Source organism: Protopterus annectens, chromosome 5.part1 (assembly GCF_019279795.1).
Source record: "Protopterus annectens isolate FY-2018-M chromosome 5.part1, PAN1.0, whole genome shotgun sequence".
NCBI classification, from domain to species: Eukaryota; Metazoa; Chordata; order Ceratodontiformes; family Protopteridae; genus Protopterus; species Protopterus annectens.
This window is the reverse complement of record NC_056736.1, coordinates 754,613,822-754,633,450: the sequence shown is the minus strand read 5'-3', so window position 1 is coordinate 754,633,450 and position 19,629 is coordinate 754,613,822. Positions and strand designations below refer to the sequence as shown.

At 41.9% G+C, this 19,629-nt stretch overlaps 1 protein-coding gene across 1 annotated transcript in view; it reads left to right on the top strand.

Moving 5' to 3' along the window:
- The window catches only part of LOC122803271 (diacylglycerol O-acyltransferase 2-like), a 624,533-nt gene that overhangs the window by 459,145 nt on the left and 145,759 nt on the right, over positions 1-19,629 (top strand). The gene's annotated exons all lie outside the window — the stretch shown is intronic.

Below are 19,629 nucleotides of genomic sequence, written 5' to 3'. Positions count from 1 at the left end.
TATGAAAAACTGCTCCTCCCCTATGGCAGATGTTCTTCGTCTTCCATTGCTGCAGTCCTTACTATTGGGTATAGTCCGCGTCCAGTCTGCCCGAATACCAGAGTATAAGGCTGACGTCGGTCAGGGCGCATTAGACTGACGTCAGTACGTCAGGGTACTAATGCGCATGACCGACGTCATATCCTCAGTCTTTTTTGCCGCATGGTCCGATGCAGAAGCAGTTTTGCGAGTGCAGGTTGGCGTTCTGAAATATTTCCGAAACCGGAGTTTCAGACCGAAACAGAGTTGGCTAAGTACCCCGTTGGGGAACATTTTGGTTTTTTCTTGCCTCAGTATTTTACGGATGTCAGAAAAAGTGAATAACTGTATTTCTTGTGGGAAACAGATACCTCATAGGGATTACCATACCTTGTGTATACCTTGTTTAGGGCCTGAGCACGACGTTGTTGGTTGCCGCTCTTGTGCTAGGTTTAACAAACGCACTATTAAGAGGAGGTTAGACTGTGCCAGGTTAGTGTTTGGGAAGCGTTGCAATTATAAAATGCCGTCGGATGCTCCGGCGCCCGCTTCGTCCAAGAAGCGCAAGGACAAAACAGTGAAGCCTAGGGTTGATGAACCGGCAGTCCCGGACGTCGGTTCTTTAGAAGGCTCAGTGGAGCCAGAGGTTTTGCCAGGAGTTTCCATGGAGTCTCAGGCAGAAACTTTACTGTTACAGGATGTGCCTTCTCAGGAGGTAGGCCAGGCTGAGGGGGCTTCTCAGGGAACTGTTCTTCCCTCTCTTCCCAAGGTAGTTAGAGCCTCTCCTTCTGTTGCCAAAACTTCTTTGAGAGGTAGGCCTAGTTCAGCTTCAGTGGGGGCTTCTCCTAGCATTTCGGGTTCTGTACCTAAGAAACATATGCTTAAAATGGCAGAAGATTTGATTACTATGATTAGAGGTTCTATGCCCCCGCCTGATAAGAGGCCTAGGGTGGACCCGGAGTTTGATAGTTTTGAACAGTGTTCAGAGGCTTCAGAGTCTTCTGCGGAAGACTTACAGGAGTATCCTACTTATTCTGATTCTGATGTGGATGATTCCACTCCTACAGCTTCTCCTCCTGAGGATTTCTCATTTTCAGAGACTCTGCATTCCATGAGGGAGCACTTTAAATGGGAAGGCCAGGATTACTCTGATTCCAGGAAAAGGCTTAGGGAATTCTTGTTTTGCCCCAGCATAGGCCCTTAGCTATTCTTCCTGTGTTGAATGTGGTGGAAGATGTTTTGCAGAGGCTTCCTGAATCCTGACTCTTTGCCTCCTGCTCCTGTTAAGCCTGATAGGTATTATAGGGTGCCCGAAGCTCATAAGTATTTGTTTAAGAGTCCTAGGGCGGACCCAGAAACTATTTCACAAGGGCCTAAAGGTGTTAAGGCTTCTGTGGTTAAAAATCCTGTTCCCACTGATAAAGAGGCAAGGGCCTTGGATAGGTGGGGAAAGAAAGTGTATACTTCTTCCACTCTAGCCATGAGAGCGTTGAATTGTCAGTTTCACATGCTAAAATATCAGAATTATCTCCTTTCACAATTAAAATCTAAGGTGGATGCTTTGGCGGAAGGTATTGAGTGTAAAGAGTTGCTGGACTTGGTTCATGTGTCTGAGCAAGTGGGTAAGCATTCTTTGCAATGTGGTTTTGATGCTGTACAGGCCTCCTCGAGGGTGGCTGCTACTAGTTCTGTTCTTCGCAGGCATGCCTGGTTGAAGGATCAGAATTTAGCTGAGCATGTTAAGACAAGGATTTTGGATGCTCCTTTACAGTCTGATGTGTTGTTTGGATCGCCTGTGGAAGCAGTTTTAAAGAAAATGGAGGACAAAGCTAAGTCTATGCAAACTGTTAAAGATTTTTGCAGGTGCAGCCACCGAAGTTTAGTAGAAATTGGCCTGCTAAGGGGTGGACATATCCTGCTTATGATTCCCAGTCTAGGGGTAGGTCTAGACGTGGTAGGGGCAGGGCTCAAGGTTCTTTTAGGCCTAGAACAGGGAGTTCACCTGCTCAGACTTCTGGTGAGGGCAGGGGTCAGTCCTTTCGTAAACAGACCCAATGACCTGTCTTTTCAGCTGCCAGTAGATTCTCGTCTGGCAGCTCCTTTGGGAGGAAGACTGTCTCTTTTCAAAGAAAATTGGGATTTAATTACTCAAGACAAATGGGTGTTGGATATCATTCACCACGGTTACAGATTTTATTTCCATACAATGCCCCTTTCAAAGGCATGCCAGACGTTCCTCCTCCACAAAGAAAGGAGGCTCACAAGCAAGTTTCTCAGTTACTCCAGATGGGGGCCATTCAGCCAGTCCCTGTATCAGAAAGGGGCCTAGGATTTTATTCTCGCCTGTTCCTAGTACCAAAGAAGGGGAACACGTGGAGACCAATTTTGGATTTATCTCTCCTCAACACTTTTCTGGACATTCCCAAGTTCAAGATGTTGACGTTACAACAGCTTTTACCTCTGCTGGGCAAAGATCACTGGATGGTAACTTTAGATCTCAAGGAAGCTTACCTTCATGTGCCTATAAGGCTAAGTTGCAGGAAGTATCTGCGGTTTCGAGCTGGAAATTCTCATTATCAGTTCTCTGCATTGCCCTTTGGCTTATCTACTGCCCAGAGTATTCACAAAGGTTCTGGCTCCAGTGATAGCTTACTTCAGGCTTCAAGGAATTCAAATCTATCCTTACTTGGACGACTGCCTGATTCTGGCTCAAGAAAAGGAAGAACTTCTACAGCATCTGGAATATGTTATAGCAGTGCTAAGATGCCTAGGGTATTCTGTGAACGAAATAAAGTCCAGTCTAGTACCCTCTCAAGACATGTGCTTTCTGGGTGTGAGACTGAATACAGCAGCCCAGATGGCCTTTTTAACCCCGGACAAACAAAAGAGTCTGTCACTTTACTTCCATCAACTATCTCATCAGTCCGTGCTGACTGCAAGGACAGTCCTTCAAGCATTAGGGTTCATGGCATCTTGTATTCTGGTGCTTCCCAATGCCAAACTGCATATGAGGAAGCTACAATGGTATCTCAAAATGTATGGACACAGCACTGCCAGGATTTGGACACTGTCATTCAAATAATACCTTGCCTTCAAAAGAATTCTTGTGGTGGGCTCAGGAATGTCACCTAAACAAGGGACTCTCTGTGACCCGGCCAGAGGCAAGTCAGATTTTAACGACAGATGCCTCGGACATTGCTTGGGAGCTCATCTAAATGGAAAGTGGATACAAGACAAGTGGCCTGCCAGACTACAGCATCTACATATCAACATGAAGGAGATGTTAGCAGTCCAGTTTGCATTAATGGCTTTCAAGGAGTTACTTCTTCCAGGGCAGGTGTTGATTCTAACAGACAACACAACTGTCATGTGGTACATCAACAAGCAAGGGGAACACATTCTTATCCTCTATGCAGGCAAGCAATGATTTTATGGGAGACTGCGCTAAGCTTGCAACTAACTCTTCAGGCAAGGTTTCTGCCAGGAGCACAGAACTCCTTAGCAGATGTGTTAAGCAGACAAATCATGGATCCCCACGAGTGGAAACTGGATCTTCATGTATTTCAGAAATTGACAGTGTCATGGGGAACTCCAGACATAGATCTGTTCGCTTCTCCACTAAACCACCAGCTGCCAAAGTATTGCACAAAGGGGTTTCATCACACAGCTTGGAAAGTGGATGCTCTGTCTTTCAGTTGGAAAAACCTTCATGTGTATGCCTTTCCACCTCTGCCTCTTCTTCCAAAGGTACTATTAAAGGTCAGACAAGACAGGCCAAGGATGATTTTGATAGCTCCAGATTGGCCTCGGCAACACTGGTACCCACTACTACGGAGTCTGGTAAAGAAGCCTCCATGGCCTTTACCTCTGATTCCTCATCTGTTATCTCAGAAGGACGGTCATCTGCTCAATGTCAAGCTTCACTCTCTTCATCTAACAGCCTGGCATATTCTGTGTTGAAACACAGCAGGTCTCAACTTCCTCAACAAGTTTTAAATGTGATTATGGAAGCTAGAAGACCTAGTACAAGGAGAGTGTACGCAGAAAAATGGAAGAGTTTTTATTTTGGAGTACAGCAAAGAATTTGGAGATTTCAGAGCCTAATTTGAGTGTGGCTCTTCAATATCTTACTGAGTTATTGGACAAAGGTTTGTCCTTCTCTTCCATTAAGATTCATGCTGCAGCAATTTCAGCTCACTATGATTGTGACCCACCTTTGTTTTCGCATCCTTTGTTCAAGCAGTTTCTTAGAGGGCAAAGAATATAAGACCCCACGTAGAGCTCCTACTCCTGCTTGGGATCTCAATTTTGTGTTGGAAAAACTTACTCTACAACCTTTTGAGCCTGCAGCTACTGCTGAATTGAAATACTTGTCATGGAAGACTGCTTTTCTGTTGGCTATTACTTCTGCAAGAAGGGTGTCTGAGTTGCAGGCCCTTATGGCAGTAGAGCCCTTTTGATTTTCCATAAGGATAGGGTATCATTACGTACTAATCCTTCCTTTATGCCTAAGGTGGTTTCTAGTGTGGCTTTAAACCAAACTATTCATTTGCCTACGTTTTATGCAGACCCTCAAAATAAAGGGGAAAAGATTTTGCACACTTTAGATGTACACAGGCAATTGCGTTATTATTTAAGCAGGACTAAGGATTTTAGGCAGTCTCAGCAGTTGTTTGTTTCTTTTGCTTTGAGTTCACAGGGCAAGCCTGTGTCAAAACAAACTATTTCTAGGTGGATTGGCTTTTGCATTGCATTTTGTTATTCCCATCATGGCAAGGAGATTCCAGCTGGGATTAGGCCTCATTCCACTAGGGCTACTGCCACTTCAACAGCATTTCTAAGGGGGGTGGCAACTAAGGATATTTTGGAAGCAGCTACTTGGAGTTCAGTGCATACTTTCTCTAAGCATTATCACCTTCCTATCTACTCTAAGTCTAGGGCTGGTTTTGCCACAGCTGTTTTGCAAGGCATGTTGTCAGCTCCTACATCTTTATGATTTGCCAGCCTCCCTTACCTCTGCTTTGGGATTCTACCCAATAGTAAGGACTGCAGCAATGGAAGACGAAGAACATAGTACAGTTTTGTACCTACCATAAATGTAGATGTTCGAGGATTCCATTGCTGCAGTCCAATTTACCCTCCCTCCTTCCCCTCTGTGTTTAGGGGTGGTTGTGTAGGTGAGTTTACATGCTTATATTTTTGTATATATTCTTGTATATATTGCACATGTTTTTGGTGCAGGTATTTTGGGACTTGTCTTTCTAGGGTCTTCTGACATCTGGGGCAAGAAAAGACTGAGGATATGACGTCGGTCATGCGCATTAGTACCCTGACGTACTGACGTCAGTCTAATGCGCCCTGACCGACGTCAGCCTTATACTCTGGTATTCGGGCCGACTGGACGCGGACTATACCCAATAGTAAGGACTGCAGCAATGGAATCCTCGAACATCTACATTTATGGTAGGTACAAAACTGTACTTTCCATTCTTTGGACAACAATATAGCTCTTTCTTGCAACAGCCCGATTCTGCATTGGGGATATGAACCCACTCCTCCAGGAGCCTCAGAATTGGACGTGGTGTGACTTGTGGATCAGCTGCTTGACTGCCAGAGGGATCTCAACACCTTCCAAAACTCCCCTCCCAACCGGAGTTGAGAGTTTTTCTCCATGGACTTCTGCATATTCTCCTCCTTTGACCTCCTTGCAGGTATCGAAGCACCCCACACCGAAGCCTATTTCAGTTCCACTGGTGGACCTCACTGTGGTTCCGGAGCTGACCCTTTGGTCTTCGACTCATTTGGAGCTGACCCTTCCTCGGGATCATGACTGGGCTGATGGCACTATGACCCCTAGTACAGTGCCAATTTGTTTTCTACGGCACCATCCACTAAGGTTCTGGGAGTCTTGGCAGCACCAAGTTCTCTTGGAGCTTCTTCCTTTGGGAGTGGGTTCATCGGAGCGGGGTGTGACACAGGTTCATCGGAGTGGGGTGTGACACCGGTTCCGAGGTTGTCTTTGTGTTCCAGGCTCCCATGCCTCTCAGGCCGGCCAGCTTTCCAAGTTATGGAGAGGCCCTTGCCTCTGTAGGCAAACCATCGGCGTTGGAGTACCATATATATTCTCCCTCTGAACTGCAGATGACAAAGTATGTGGACTCCCCTAAAGTCGCTCACCGAAGATGCGGACTACGATGAAGGGAGAGGGTTCCCCACAGTCATTCCCTGAAGATGTCTCCTTTGGAGACTTACTGGAAATCTTAAAACAGCAGAGTGGCTGGAAGCCCACCAACCCCACCTCTGAGGAGGCTTTCATGCTCGTCCCTCTACTTCTTGGGTTACCTCACCTGCAGACAAGCTAGTCCAACTCATACAGCGCGCATGGAGGAGTCCTGATACCGTTGAACCAGTCCCCTGGAGACCAGACAAAATTCTGTCCCTGCCGGAAGAAAGTCCTCACTGCTCCAAAGGCCTACCAGTAGAAGCTATGGTGGTGGAGGTGGCCACTAAGAAAGAGTTTGTCGAGGTGAGCCATACTGTCCATCCCCAAACAGGGAGGCTCAAGCGATAGACAGATTAGGGAAGTGAGTGTTTGCCTCATTAAACTTTGCCATTCGGTTCTTAAATTACTTGGCACACTTTACTAAGCTCCAAAGAGACCTTGGAACTCTCTGGAACCTTAGCAATAGCAGTTTCTGACTAGGTACGTGATAAAGTTGCCTTGCAGCTTATGATCCTGGAATCTATATCCAACTCGTCCATGCGGTTAATCTTTCACTACAGAAGGGGTGGCTAGATCTGCGGGTTCAGGCATTATCATGAGATCACACCTGGATGTGCCTTTGTGACTTTGCGGACCCCTTTAAGTCTTCCTTTCTTAAGGCTCCAGTGGAAGCTTCTTCCCTCTTTGGCCCGAAAGGGAAAGACACGTTAGGTGTGAAAAGGATGGCAACACCCTGTCTTCTGAGGGCGTATGTTTTTCCACCCCCCAACGATCCTACTGTAGGAATCAGAGGAGTGGGAAAGATGTGGCACAAGAAATCCCAGGGTCCTTTCCGTGATGCACGTGGTGAGTTTACCCCCGAGGCAGATGGGGTAACTCATTGGGAAGATGCCCCTACAGAGGCAGAGGGGGTCCGCATAACCAGGGGTCAAGAGATTCTTTCTCTGGACAGCCCTAGCAGCGCTCCTGAAGAGCGGCCCAATTGCTTTCCTCTGGAGGCAGTCGGGGACATTTCTCTCTGCACCATCCTGCCTGGCAAATAGTAACCACAGATTCTTGGGTGCAGAATATAGTAGCCAGAGGTTATCACATACCCTTCAATATTTGCCCAAAGCCATTAAGGCACATTCCTGTAGTTCCACCCAGTCAAAGGGAAGTAGCAGCTCAAGAAATACGAAAGCTGTCTCAAAGAGAGTCATTCAAGCTGTCCCACCAGACCAAATAGGATCTGGATTTTAGTCAGAGTTCTTTTAGTACCAAAAAAGACAGGGGACTGGAGACCAATCTTGTATCTCGGCATTCTGAACAAATTTGTCAACCAAACAAAATTCCGGATGGTGACGGTTCAGTCTATCCTACCCTTCCTGGAGAAAGACAATTGGATGTGCTCAGTAGATCTTCAGGATGTGTATTACCACATACAAACGCTCAAGAAGATTTCTTCGCTTCTGGCTGGGAGCCAATCATTACCAATTCTGGGCACTGGCCTTTGGGCTCTCTACAGCACCCAGAGTGTTCACCAAATGCATGGCAGTGGTAACAGCTCTCTTGAGACTGCAAGGATTCAGTGTTTCTGTACTTAGACGATTGGCTCCTTACCACCTTTCCCAAGCTTCTACTGGTTAAAGCCATAGATTACACTCTAAAACTAGCAAAATACCTTGGATTCTCAATAAACAGGGAGAAGTACAAGTTGATTCCTTCTCAAACCTTGGAATTCGTAGGAGCGACTTTCAGTACTCAGTCTTACCTAGTCTCCCTGCCAGATCACAGATTAGAGAGACTGAGGTCCCAACTCCGGGTGATACTCTCTCAGGACAATCAGGGCAGTCCTTCAGGTCAAAGTTCCAGGTCAGGCAGTCCAACTTCAGTGATCGATGGCAGCATCAGTTACAATAGTTCCCCGGAAAGACTACCCATGAGACTTCTTCAGTGGCGCCTTCTAACACAGTGGTCCCCTTCGCATCATCCCCCTGGCGAGACTACACATGAGACTTCTTCAGCGGCTCCTTCTAACACAGTTGTCCCCTTCGCATCATCCCCCTGGCGAGACTACCCATGAGACTCCTTCAGTGGCTCCTTCTAACACACTGGTCCCCTTCGCATCATCCTCCTGGCAAGACTACCCATGAGACTTCTTCAGTGGCTCCTTCTAACACAGTGGTCCCCTTCGCATCATCCCCCTGGCGAAACTACAAATGAGGCTTCTTCAATGGCTCCTGCTAACACAGTGGTCCCCTTCGCATCATCCCCCTGGCGAGACTACACATGAGGCTTCTTCAATGGCTCCTGCTAACACAGTGGTCCCCTTCGCATCATTCCCCTGGCGAGACTACACATGAGGCTTCTTCAATGGCTCCTGCTAACACAGTGGTTCCTTTCACATCATCCTGAGTCCTTTCAGATCGGCATAACAAACCAATGCAAACAAGATTTAACTTTGTAGATTAAGCCAGAAAAAAACCTATGGAGTCGCTCTTTCTCCCCATCTCAGCCCATGGCCATAGTGACCACGGACACTTCCCTGATTTGGGGGGGGCTCTTCAGGGAAAGACAGTCCAAGGCACTTGGTCCCCACTGGAGGCCAATCTGCATATCAGTGCTCTAGACCTGAGAGCAGTAAGCATTACAATCTGCCTTCCCTTCAGGGACAATTGCTATCCAGTCCGACAGTATGTCGGTGGTCTGGTATATCAACAAACAAGGAGGAATCAAGTCCTACCCATTGTGTCAAGAGGCCATGAGAATTTGGCAATGGGTGACAGCTTCCATCTGCTGTCTGATAGCAACACACATTCCTGGGAATTCCAACTTGATTGCAGACAAACTGAGCAGATGCATCCTCCTGCCTCATGAGTGGTCCCTCAATTCAACCATAGCTGCGAAAATCTTCGGTCGCTGGGGCCAGCCTTGCTGCGACCTATTCACATCTCCAGCAAATCACAAATGCAGCAGCTACTTTGCCCCAAATCCCCCACAGGGGGAGTCCCCAAGGGACGCTGTAATACACGATTGGCGCACAGGACTTCTTTATGCTTTCCCTAACCTTTCCCTGATCCCACAGTTTCTAAAGAAGGCCCTTCAGTTGAGAAACAGAGTAATCCTCATTGCACCCTATTGGCCCCAAAGTTTGGTTTCCCTTCCTTTGGCCTCACCTAGTACACCAACCATGGATTCTGGATCTGGATCCAACTCCGGAATATCTTGCACCCTCAGGGGTTGATGCATCCAGACATGTCCAGTCTCAAGCTGACAGCTTGGTTTCTTCACTTCCAGTAATTGCTAGGCAGAATAACTTCACCTCCCCTGTACGTAAACAAAAAAAAGATAAATACATCTGACTATAATTTTAACATGCACCTCATGCTTAATGATGATACAACTTATGTAAAATTGAAGCTATATGAAGTTAATACAATAATCAAGAACGTACATGACATATTATATGATTTATTTATTTGCAGACAGATCAGTGAAGAAATGTACAGTTATCTATTGATAGATAACCCCACCACACCCATCATCAAGGGACTCCCGAAAATTCATAAAAATGTACATCCTATTCCATTAAGACCTATAGTGTCAGGTGATCATTGGGTCACTGCCAATATTTCTTGTTTTATAGAGTTTTTACTCAGACCAGTGGTTGATTCTTTCACTACCATTTTAAAAGATACCTATCACCTGCTAGACTGTTTATCAGAGATACAACTGGCCATTCACCAACATGAATACATTCTTATAACCTTAGATGTGAAAAATCTCTTCACATCAATTCCTAATGATTTGGGCATTGAAGCTGTAAGAGAAATACTAGTGACAGAAACGTCCTTCTCAAGTGATAGGCAGCTACTTGTAGGCCAACTATTAGATGTAGTCTTAAATAACAATGTATTTATGTTTCTGAATGAATATTACTTACAGAAATGGGGGGTGGCAATGGGCACCCCGTGTGCTAACACCTATTCCAACCTGGTTGTTTTAGCATGGGAACGCCAATGCCTATTCACCCACCCACTGTTTGCTCAGATAAAAGTCTACAAACGTTTTGTGGATGATATTTTTATGATATGGGAAGGCACTGAGACTGACTTTAGAAAGTTCCTAAGCTATCTTGAAAGTACATCCACTTTTTTGCATTTTACTATGGAATGTTCATCTAAATCCATAAATTTTGTAGATGTGACACTAAATATCACCAAGGATGGTACTATCAGTTCTACACTATACAGGAAACCAACTTGGAGGAATACACTTTTAACTTTTGACAGTATGCATCCCAGATATGTCTTCCCTGGTATCATTAAGAGTCAATTTATTAGACTAAAAAGACTGTGTAATGACACACATACCTTACACTTTGAAGCAGACCGTCTAGAGATGTTATTTAGGGAGAGAGGATATGATTCAGGCTTAGTTACAACCACCAGAAATAACATAATCAATAATACATTGTTAGAGAATCAGCATGTTCATACCAGGAAAAGAACAAATTTTATTAGACATAATGAATCTGTATCTGTAATTTTAAACTATACCAGTATTGTTAATGACATTAAGAGGATTTTTTACAATAACTGGAAAGTACTTATTATAGACCCTTTTGTTAAGCAATTGGTAGGTGCCAGGCCACATTTTATGTTTAAAAATAGTCTGAATTTAAAACAGCTATTATGCAATGATAAATGCACAGTTGAAACCCCATCTGTACTATTTAGCCACAAGAGAGGCACATTTCCTTGTTATAATTGTAATAGATGTGGTTCTATCTCAAAAAAGATAGAGTTTGAACACCCTACATTGAACTTTGTCTTCCAACCAAAGTTTTTTGCTAATTGTTGCACCAAGAACCTTATTTATCTTGCTACCTGTAAGAATTGTTCAGCTTTTTATGTTGGCCTCACTAAAAGATGCCTAAAAGATAGGATATATGGCCATCTGTATGATATTCAGAAGAAGAACGAATTAAATGCTTTAGCGAAACACATCTTGGAATACCCCCTTCATGGTTTTGAGTTTAGGGTATTAGAAATAGCTACACTTAACAAGAGAGGTGGAGATAATTCACTACTTCTGAATAACAAGGAACTAAAATGGATTTTGAGATTGGCTGCACATATACCTCCTGGTATTAATAACCAAGTTTCGATTAAGTCTGTTTTAGAAGCTAGATAGGCTTCCAGTCCTGGCTTTTGGTGTTTGGTCTTTAGTTTTTAGTTTCCAGTTTTTAGCTATTCATATATGCATTGACCTTTGTACTAGTATCACTTCATTCAACATAAATCTATCAATTTTAAATTTCAGTATTTCATTAGCATCTAAGCATATTTTTAGCATACATCTCATCATGTTTACAGAATTGCATATTTATATTCATTTATTCATTTATTTATAGTATTTATTTATAATATTTAATATTTATAATGGCCTATTAATTATTAATTATTTTTAATAGTTAAATATATTTGTATTTGTGTGTCAGAATAACCCACTATATATACATATATATATTTTTTACATCAATATACATTTGTAATAGTATATATCTATTTAATATCAAAATTTTTTCCAAAAAAATTTTTTACATTAAATATTAAATTTTTTACATTAAATATTGAATATTTATATGACTTAATCATTATTTGATCTATTAATAGACATTTTATTAATGTTTTAAAAATCATATTTTATATTTATATTTCATATCTCATTATTTATATTATGTATATTGCATATATTCTAAAATAACTATGAGTAAGACAAAATTCATTTTTACTGCTATGATTAAGTCCATCTTTGCACTTGTTAAATAGATAAATATAAACAAATAAATAAATATATATGAGTTATTACTTTAAATAAATAGTTATATTTCATTATACAAGGTATTTATCTACTAATATTTACTTGCTACATTCATTCTGTTTTAAACTCATTCTACTCGATTTTACTATGTGCATTTATTGGCTTTTATTATGTGTATACTGTGCTTTTCCATACCTATATACGATAATTTATCTATTTATTCATTCATCTAGTTATTTATTATTACTACTATCACTCGCTGTCAGCCTTATGTTTTAGTTTTGGTTATCAGCTGGAAGATTGTTCATGAATAGCTTTGTTCACCCTAGAATTTTGAGACTTTTCTTTCTAAGTAGTGTGTACTAACCTAAAGTTCTTAATTAATTACTTAATTGAAAAATTGAACAATTTATTTGTTTTAATTTGGCGCCTTTTCTTACTTTTCTGTATAAATAGATGTTTCAAATGTTATGTGTACTGTCTGATGAAGCGTAGTGGTGACTACGCGAAAGCGCTTACAACAATAAAAGTTCTTTGGTGTCTATATACTGGATTCTTTATTGGAAAAGTGAAGCTACTGTTTTTGCTTTGTCGATTTGTTCACGCTGATTTATTTGAACCTTGAGTCTTCCACAGACTTTCTAAGAGATTTTACAGCTTCGTGGTGAGAGAGCCTGGTTATTATCATCATTTTCCCCTGTACGTAACATTCTTATGGCTTCACACAAACCATCCACCAGGAAAATCTATCTTAGCAAGTGAAGAGATTCCTTATCTGGTCCCGACAGAAGGAACTACACCCTTGCTCAGCCCCTGTTAGTGGGGTATTGGATTATTTGTTAAGCCTTCTTCATTCAGGAGCGGCAGCCTCCACCATTTGTGTACATTTGGCTGCTATCTCAAACTTCCACAATGAATTCCAATACGCATCCTTAATTTCCCATCTTCTATGTAAAACCTTCTTGAAAGGGGTCTCGCACATCAGACCATTCTTCAAAGAACCGATCAAACTTTGGAGTTTAACACTAGTACTGTAATCCCTGACACTATCACCTTTCGAACCTGCTGCAACTTGCAATATCAAGTTCTTATCCTGGAAATCCGCCCTTTCATGGTCTTTCATAAGGACAGAGTTTCACTCCAGACCAACCCTTCCTTCCTGCCCAAACTTATCTCAGAATGGACTATTAGATTCTCAAATAAAGGAGAATACCGCCGTCATTTACTGGGTGTACATAGACAATTACGATTGTACCTAGACAGAACTAAGGAGAATACTGCCGTCATTTACTGGGTGTGCATAGACAATTACAATTTTACCTAGACAGAACTAAGGAGAATACTGCCGTCATTTATTGGGTGTACATAGACAATTACGATTTTACCTAGACAGAAATAAGGAGAATACTGCCGTCATTTACTGGATGTACATAGACAATTACGATTGTACCTAGACAGAACTAAGGAGAATACTGCCGTCATTTACTGGATGTACATAGACAATTACAATTTTACCTAGACAGAACTAAGGAGAATACTGCCGTCATTTACTGGATGTACATAGACAATTACGATTGTACCTAGACAGAACTAAGGATAATACCGCAGTCATTTACTGGGTGTACATAGACAATTACGATTGTACCTAGACAGAACTAAGGAGAACACTGCCGTCATTTACTGGGTGTGCATAGACAATTACAATTTTACCTAGACAGAACTAAGGAGAATACTGCCGTCATTTACTGGGTGTACATAGACAATTACGATTGTACCTAGACAGAACTAAGGAGAATACTGCCGTCATTTACTGGATGTACATAGACAATTACAATTTTACCTAGACAAAACTAAGGAGAATACTGCCGTCATTTACTGGGTGTACATAGACAATTACGATTGTACCTAGACAGAACTAAGGAGAATACTGCCGTCATTTACTGGATGTACATAGACAATTACGATTGTACCTAGACAAAACTAAGGAGAACACTGCCGTCATTTACTGGGTGTGCATAGACGATTACAATTTTACCTAGACAGAACTAAGGAGAATACTGCCGTCATTTACTGGGTGTACATAGACAATTACGATTGTACCTAGACAGAACTAAGGAGAATACTGCCGTCATTTACTGGATGTACATAGACAATTACAATTTTACCTAGACAAAACTAAGGAGAATACTGCCGTCATTTACTGGGTGTACATAGACAATTACGATTGTACCTAGACAGAACTAAGGAGAATACTGCCGTCATTTACTGGATGTACATAGACAATTACGATTGTACCTAGACAGAACTAAGGAGAATACCGCCGTCATTTTCTGGATGTACATAGACAATTACGATTGTACCTAGATAGAACTAAGGAGAATACTGCCGTCATTTACTGGGTGTACATAGACAGTTACGATTGTACCTAGACAGAACTAAGGAGAATACTGCCGTCATTTACTGGGTGTACATAGACAATTAGAACTAAGGAGAATACTGCCGTCATTTACTGGGTGTACATAGACAATTACAGTTTTACCTAGACAGAACTAAGGAGAATACTGCCGTCATTTACTGGGTGTACATAGACAATTACAATTGTACCTAGACAGAACTAAGGAGAATACTGCCGTCATTTACTGGGTGTACATAGACAATTACGATTTTACCTAGACAGAACTAAGGAGAATACTGCCGTCATTTACTGGATGTACATAAACAATTAACAGAACTAAGGAGAATACTGCCATCATTTACTGGATGTACATAGACAATTACAATTTTACCTAGACAGAACTAAGGAGAATACTGCCATCATTTACTGGATGTACATAGACAATTACGATTGTACCTAGCCAGAACTAAGGAGAATACTGCCGTCATTTACTGGGTGTACATAGACAATTACAATTTTACCTAGACAGAACTAAGGAGACTACTGCCGTCATTTACTGGGTGTACATAGACAATTACGATTGTACCTAGCCAGAACTAAGGAGAATACCGCCGTCATTTACTGGGTGTACATAGACAATTACGATTTTACCTAGACAGAACTAAGGAGAATACCGCCGTCATTTACTGGGTGTACATAGACAATTACGATTGTACCTAGACAGAACTAAGGAGACTACTGCCGTCATTTACTGGGTGTACATAGACAATTACGATTGTACCTAGACAGAACTAAGGAGAATACCGCCGTCATTTACTGGGTGTACATAGACAATTACGATTTTACCTAGACAGAACTAAGGAGAATACTGCCGTCATTTACTGGATGTACATAGACAATTACGATTGTACCTAGCCAGAACTAAGGAGAATACTGCCGTCATTTACTGGGTGTACATAGACCATTACAATTTTGCCTAGACAGAACTAAGGAGAATACTGCCGTCATTTACTGGATGTACATGGACAATTACGATTGTACCTAGACAGAACTAAGGAGAATACTGCCGTCATTTACTGGGTGTACATAGACAATTACAATTTTACCTAGACAGAACCAAGGAGAATACTGCCGTCATTTACTGGGTGTACATAGACAATTATGATTGTACCTAGACAGAACTAAGGAGAATACTGCTGTCATTTACTGGGTGTACATAGACAATTACAATTTTACCTAAACAGAACTAAGGAGAATACTGCCGTCATTTACTGGATGTACATAGACAATTACAATTTTACCTAGACAGAACTAAGGAAAATACTGCCGTCATTTACTGGGTGTACATAGACAATTACGATTTTACCTTGACAGAACTAAGGAGAATACTGCCGTCATTTACTGGATGTACATGGACAATTACAATTTTACCTAGACAGAACTAAGGAGAATACTGCCGTCATTTACTGGATGTACATAGACAATTACGATTGTACCTAGACAGAACTAAGGAGAATACTGCCATCATTTACTGGATGTACATAGACAATTACAATTTTACCTAGACAGAACTAAGGAGAATACTGCCGTCATTTACTGGGTGTACATAGACAATTACGATTGTACCTAGACAGAACTAAGGAGAATACTGCCGTCATTTACTGGGTGTACATAGGCAATTACACTTTTACCTAGACAACTAAATCAGTACATATATCTGACCAGTTATTTGTTTCCTATTCAGTGCCAAAATTGGGAAAGTCTGTTTCTTAGGTAACTTTATCCGCATGGTTGAGAAATTGTATATGTTTTGTCTACCAACATAATAAAATTCCTCTACCGAACAAGGTCAAAGCACACTCAACCAGATCAATGGCGACTTCTGTTGCTTTCCATTCAAGGGCTTCAGTGGATATCTGTGCAGCTACAACTTGGGCTACCCCTCGTACCTTTATCACTCATTACAAATTGGATTTGGTCTCCAGGGGGAAGAGCATCCCTTGGTTCAATGGTACTCTGGAACATCCTTCCATAGGGCCTCCCAGGACATAAAGTAGCTAGGGACTCTGTCCCATCAGTAAAGAATGAATGAAGATTAACATCACCGTAACGTTTTTATTTTTATTTATTTTACATTTGTTTACCAGGATAGTCTGACTGGATACATTTCCATTTTCAGCGGAGGCCTGGGGAGAAAAGCTCCACATAGACAAACGTATATAGATTACGCAGAAGTTAGCAAACAATTATAAAAACAAAGTGATTATATGCAATGGCTTAGTAGTGTTCCCTAGTAGAGACTCACAAATCTCATGGACAGACACAATTAAAAGTAAGAGACATCAGATTGGAAGCAGAGCTTGGTGACGTAGTTACAAGTTATAATATGCTGTTAGTTTATAACTTAATCAGGGTTGGTACATGGGCATAGCCAGTTCACTTAGGGATACTGTTTGAGGTTTTTTTAAGAGGAGGATTGTAGGGTTATATAGTTTGGCAACAAATTCCAGGTTTTGCCAATGAAGTTCGCAAACCGGGATTCACCAGCAGAGTTATTAGCTTTGTGGGTTTGGACCAGTAGTTTATCGTCTGACCGTAGGGATCTTGGGTTGCTATATGGCTTAATAATATTGTTTAATTGAGGGGGTATCCTCAGGGTGGTATTAAAAGTTGATTGAATTGAATTAAGCTGGGCAGTTCTAGCCACTCTAGTTGTTTAGGGTTCTGGCAGTGGTGGATTCTATAGGTGGAGCAAGTGACGAACCTGGCAATATGATTGTAGCTATGAGACAGCTTACCTAGTTCAGATTTGTTGAGGTTTGAGAGTACAGGCTAGGGCATATAAGAGTAGAGTAGGTGTGATCAGGCGATTGCATTCCTAGCCAGTGGGGTTAAAAATGTCTTGTTTCTATAAAGTGATCCAAGTTTCTTATTGATGGTCTGTATGGTTTTGTTGACCTGTAGGTCAAATTTGAGATAGTCTGTGATAACCCCTAGCAGTTTGGTGCTATTGTCTGGGGCAATAGTGGTACCATTGTTAGATCTGACAGAGAATGAAAGTGTGGTGGATCTACTAGTGGGGGAGAAGAGTAGACATTTAGTTTTATCGGGGTTCAGAAGTAAGCTTTGGTTGGCAAGCCAGTTCTCAATAGTGTTGAATGTATTTTGGGTTAGAGTTTGCAGTTCGGATGGGAAGGTGGCTGAGCAGATCAGAGTGGAATCATCTGCGTATTGAATGCAGGTAGCTTTAGGGATAGCAGTATGAAGGTCGTTGATAAAAATAGAGACTAGTAGTGGACCTTGTACGGACCCTTGAGGGACAAAGTGTGAGAGGTAGCTGGCTGGAGAGTTTGTCCTGCCATAGTACCGCCTGTTGTCTACCAGTCAGGTAGGACTGGAACCACTGGATAGCAGGCTTGTTGAGGGAACTAGATTATAGTGAAACAATGAGAAGTTCATGGTTGACCATGTCAAAGGCTTTTGATAGGTCGAGAAAGAGGGTGGAGAGTGCGGAGATTAGTCTGTTGTCATTCCTGTTTTGGTTTATGGCAGTAGTAAAGGAAAGGAGGGCTGAGGTGGTGCTGTGGTATGGCCTGAAACCATGCTGAGAGTTGGATAGTAAGTTATTCTGTGAAAGGTATTGCATTAGTTGCTTGTGTACACATTTCTCCATTATTTTGGCTAGTGGGGAAAGAATGGCAATGGGTCTGTAGTTGGATATGTCTGGGAAGCTACCACCTTTAAAGGAGTGGGATGACTTGAGATATTTTCCAGAGGGAGGGGATAGTGTTTTCGGATAAGGTTCTGTTGATGAGGATAGATATGGGATATGCAATGGCATCTGCAGCTATTTGTAGGTACTCTGCAGGGAGGAGGTCAGCAGCGAGGGGTGGTAGGTTTTAATTTTTTTTTTTTAGAAGTGTTTTGATAAAACTAGTGGATATTGGTTGGAAGCTACATTCGGGGTGGTTATTGGGTAGATTAGGGATGTGGTTTGTTAGAGGGGGTTAGTTGATTTGCTAGGGATTAGATTGTTTCAGTAAAAAAGTTATTAAAGGCGCTAGCTATGGTCTCTGGGGAACTATGGGTGTAGTTAGCCAGGGTTGGGGTGGTGGAATGATCTGGACAAAGTAGTTGATTTAAACCTGCCCAGAACTTTTGAGGGTTGTTATGGTGTTTTTGTAGGAGATTTTGGTAGAAGCTTTTTTTATCCAGTAAAATAGATTTTTTTTGTATCATTCCTGAGTTGATGATATTTTAGATGGTCATGTGGGGCTTTGGTTGTTCTCCAGCTGGCCAAGGCTCTGTTTCTAGTTTTAATTTTAGCTTTGGTATCGCCGTGGTACTGTATTTGATCTAGTTTTTATTGTACGTGCTGGAACATGGAAATCAAGGATACTTAGGAATTTAGTGTTAAAGTGATCTATGGCCTCCTCTAAAGTTAGATTTTTTTAGTTTTGACAAGTCAACTGCCTTTAATTCGTTTTGGAATATAGCAGCGTCAAAGTTTTTCCTGTTTCTAACTGTTTTATATTTGGGCTGGTGAGAGTTTCCTGCCTTATGTTTTATGATATTGGTTAGACATTGGTCGCTGAGGTCATTAGGGAGAGTACCAGCTGTGTACATTTGGGGTTGGTTATTAACTAGGATCCAGTCTAGGATACTTTCCCTGTTGGTTGATTTGTTTATCCTAGTGGGAGAGGTTATGGTCTGTTTAAACCCAGATAAGTTTGTATGGGGGGGGGGGGTCCGGAGGAGCAGGGGTGCCAGTCGGTGTTAAAATCACCAAGAACTATGTTTTCTTGGGGATAGGTAGTGGATAACCAGTAAAGGATATATTTTAGGGTATTTAGGTTGTTGGCTGGCGGAATGTATGCACAGATGATGTTCAAGTGCTTGTTTTGGTTAATCTATAGCTTGGTTATGAGGAGTTCCACATTATTGAATAGGGGAGGTTGAATGGTGTCTCTATTAATGGTTAGAATATTTTTGTAAAGGACTGCTATCCCACCTTCTTTCCTTGTAGTATGGTCTAACCGGTGAATGTTGTATCCTGGAGGTAGTTTCTCATTGTCAGTAGTACTGGGTTTTAGCCAGGTTTCCATAAGGCAGTGTTTGGGGAGTGGGTTGCTAGGAGGGCGTGTAGGTTGGGAATCTTATTGTTAATACTTCTGATATTTAGTTGAAA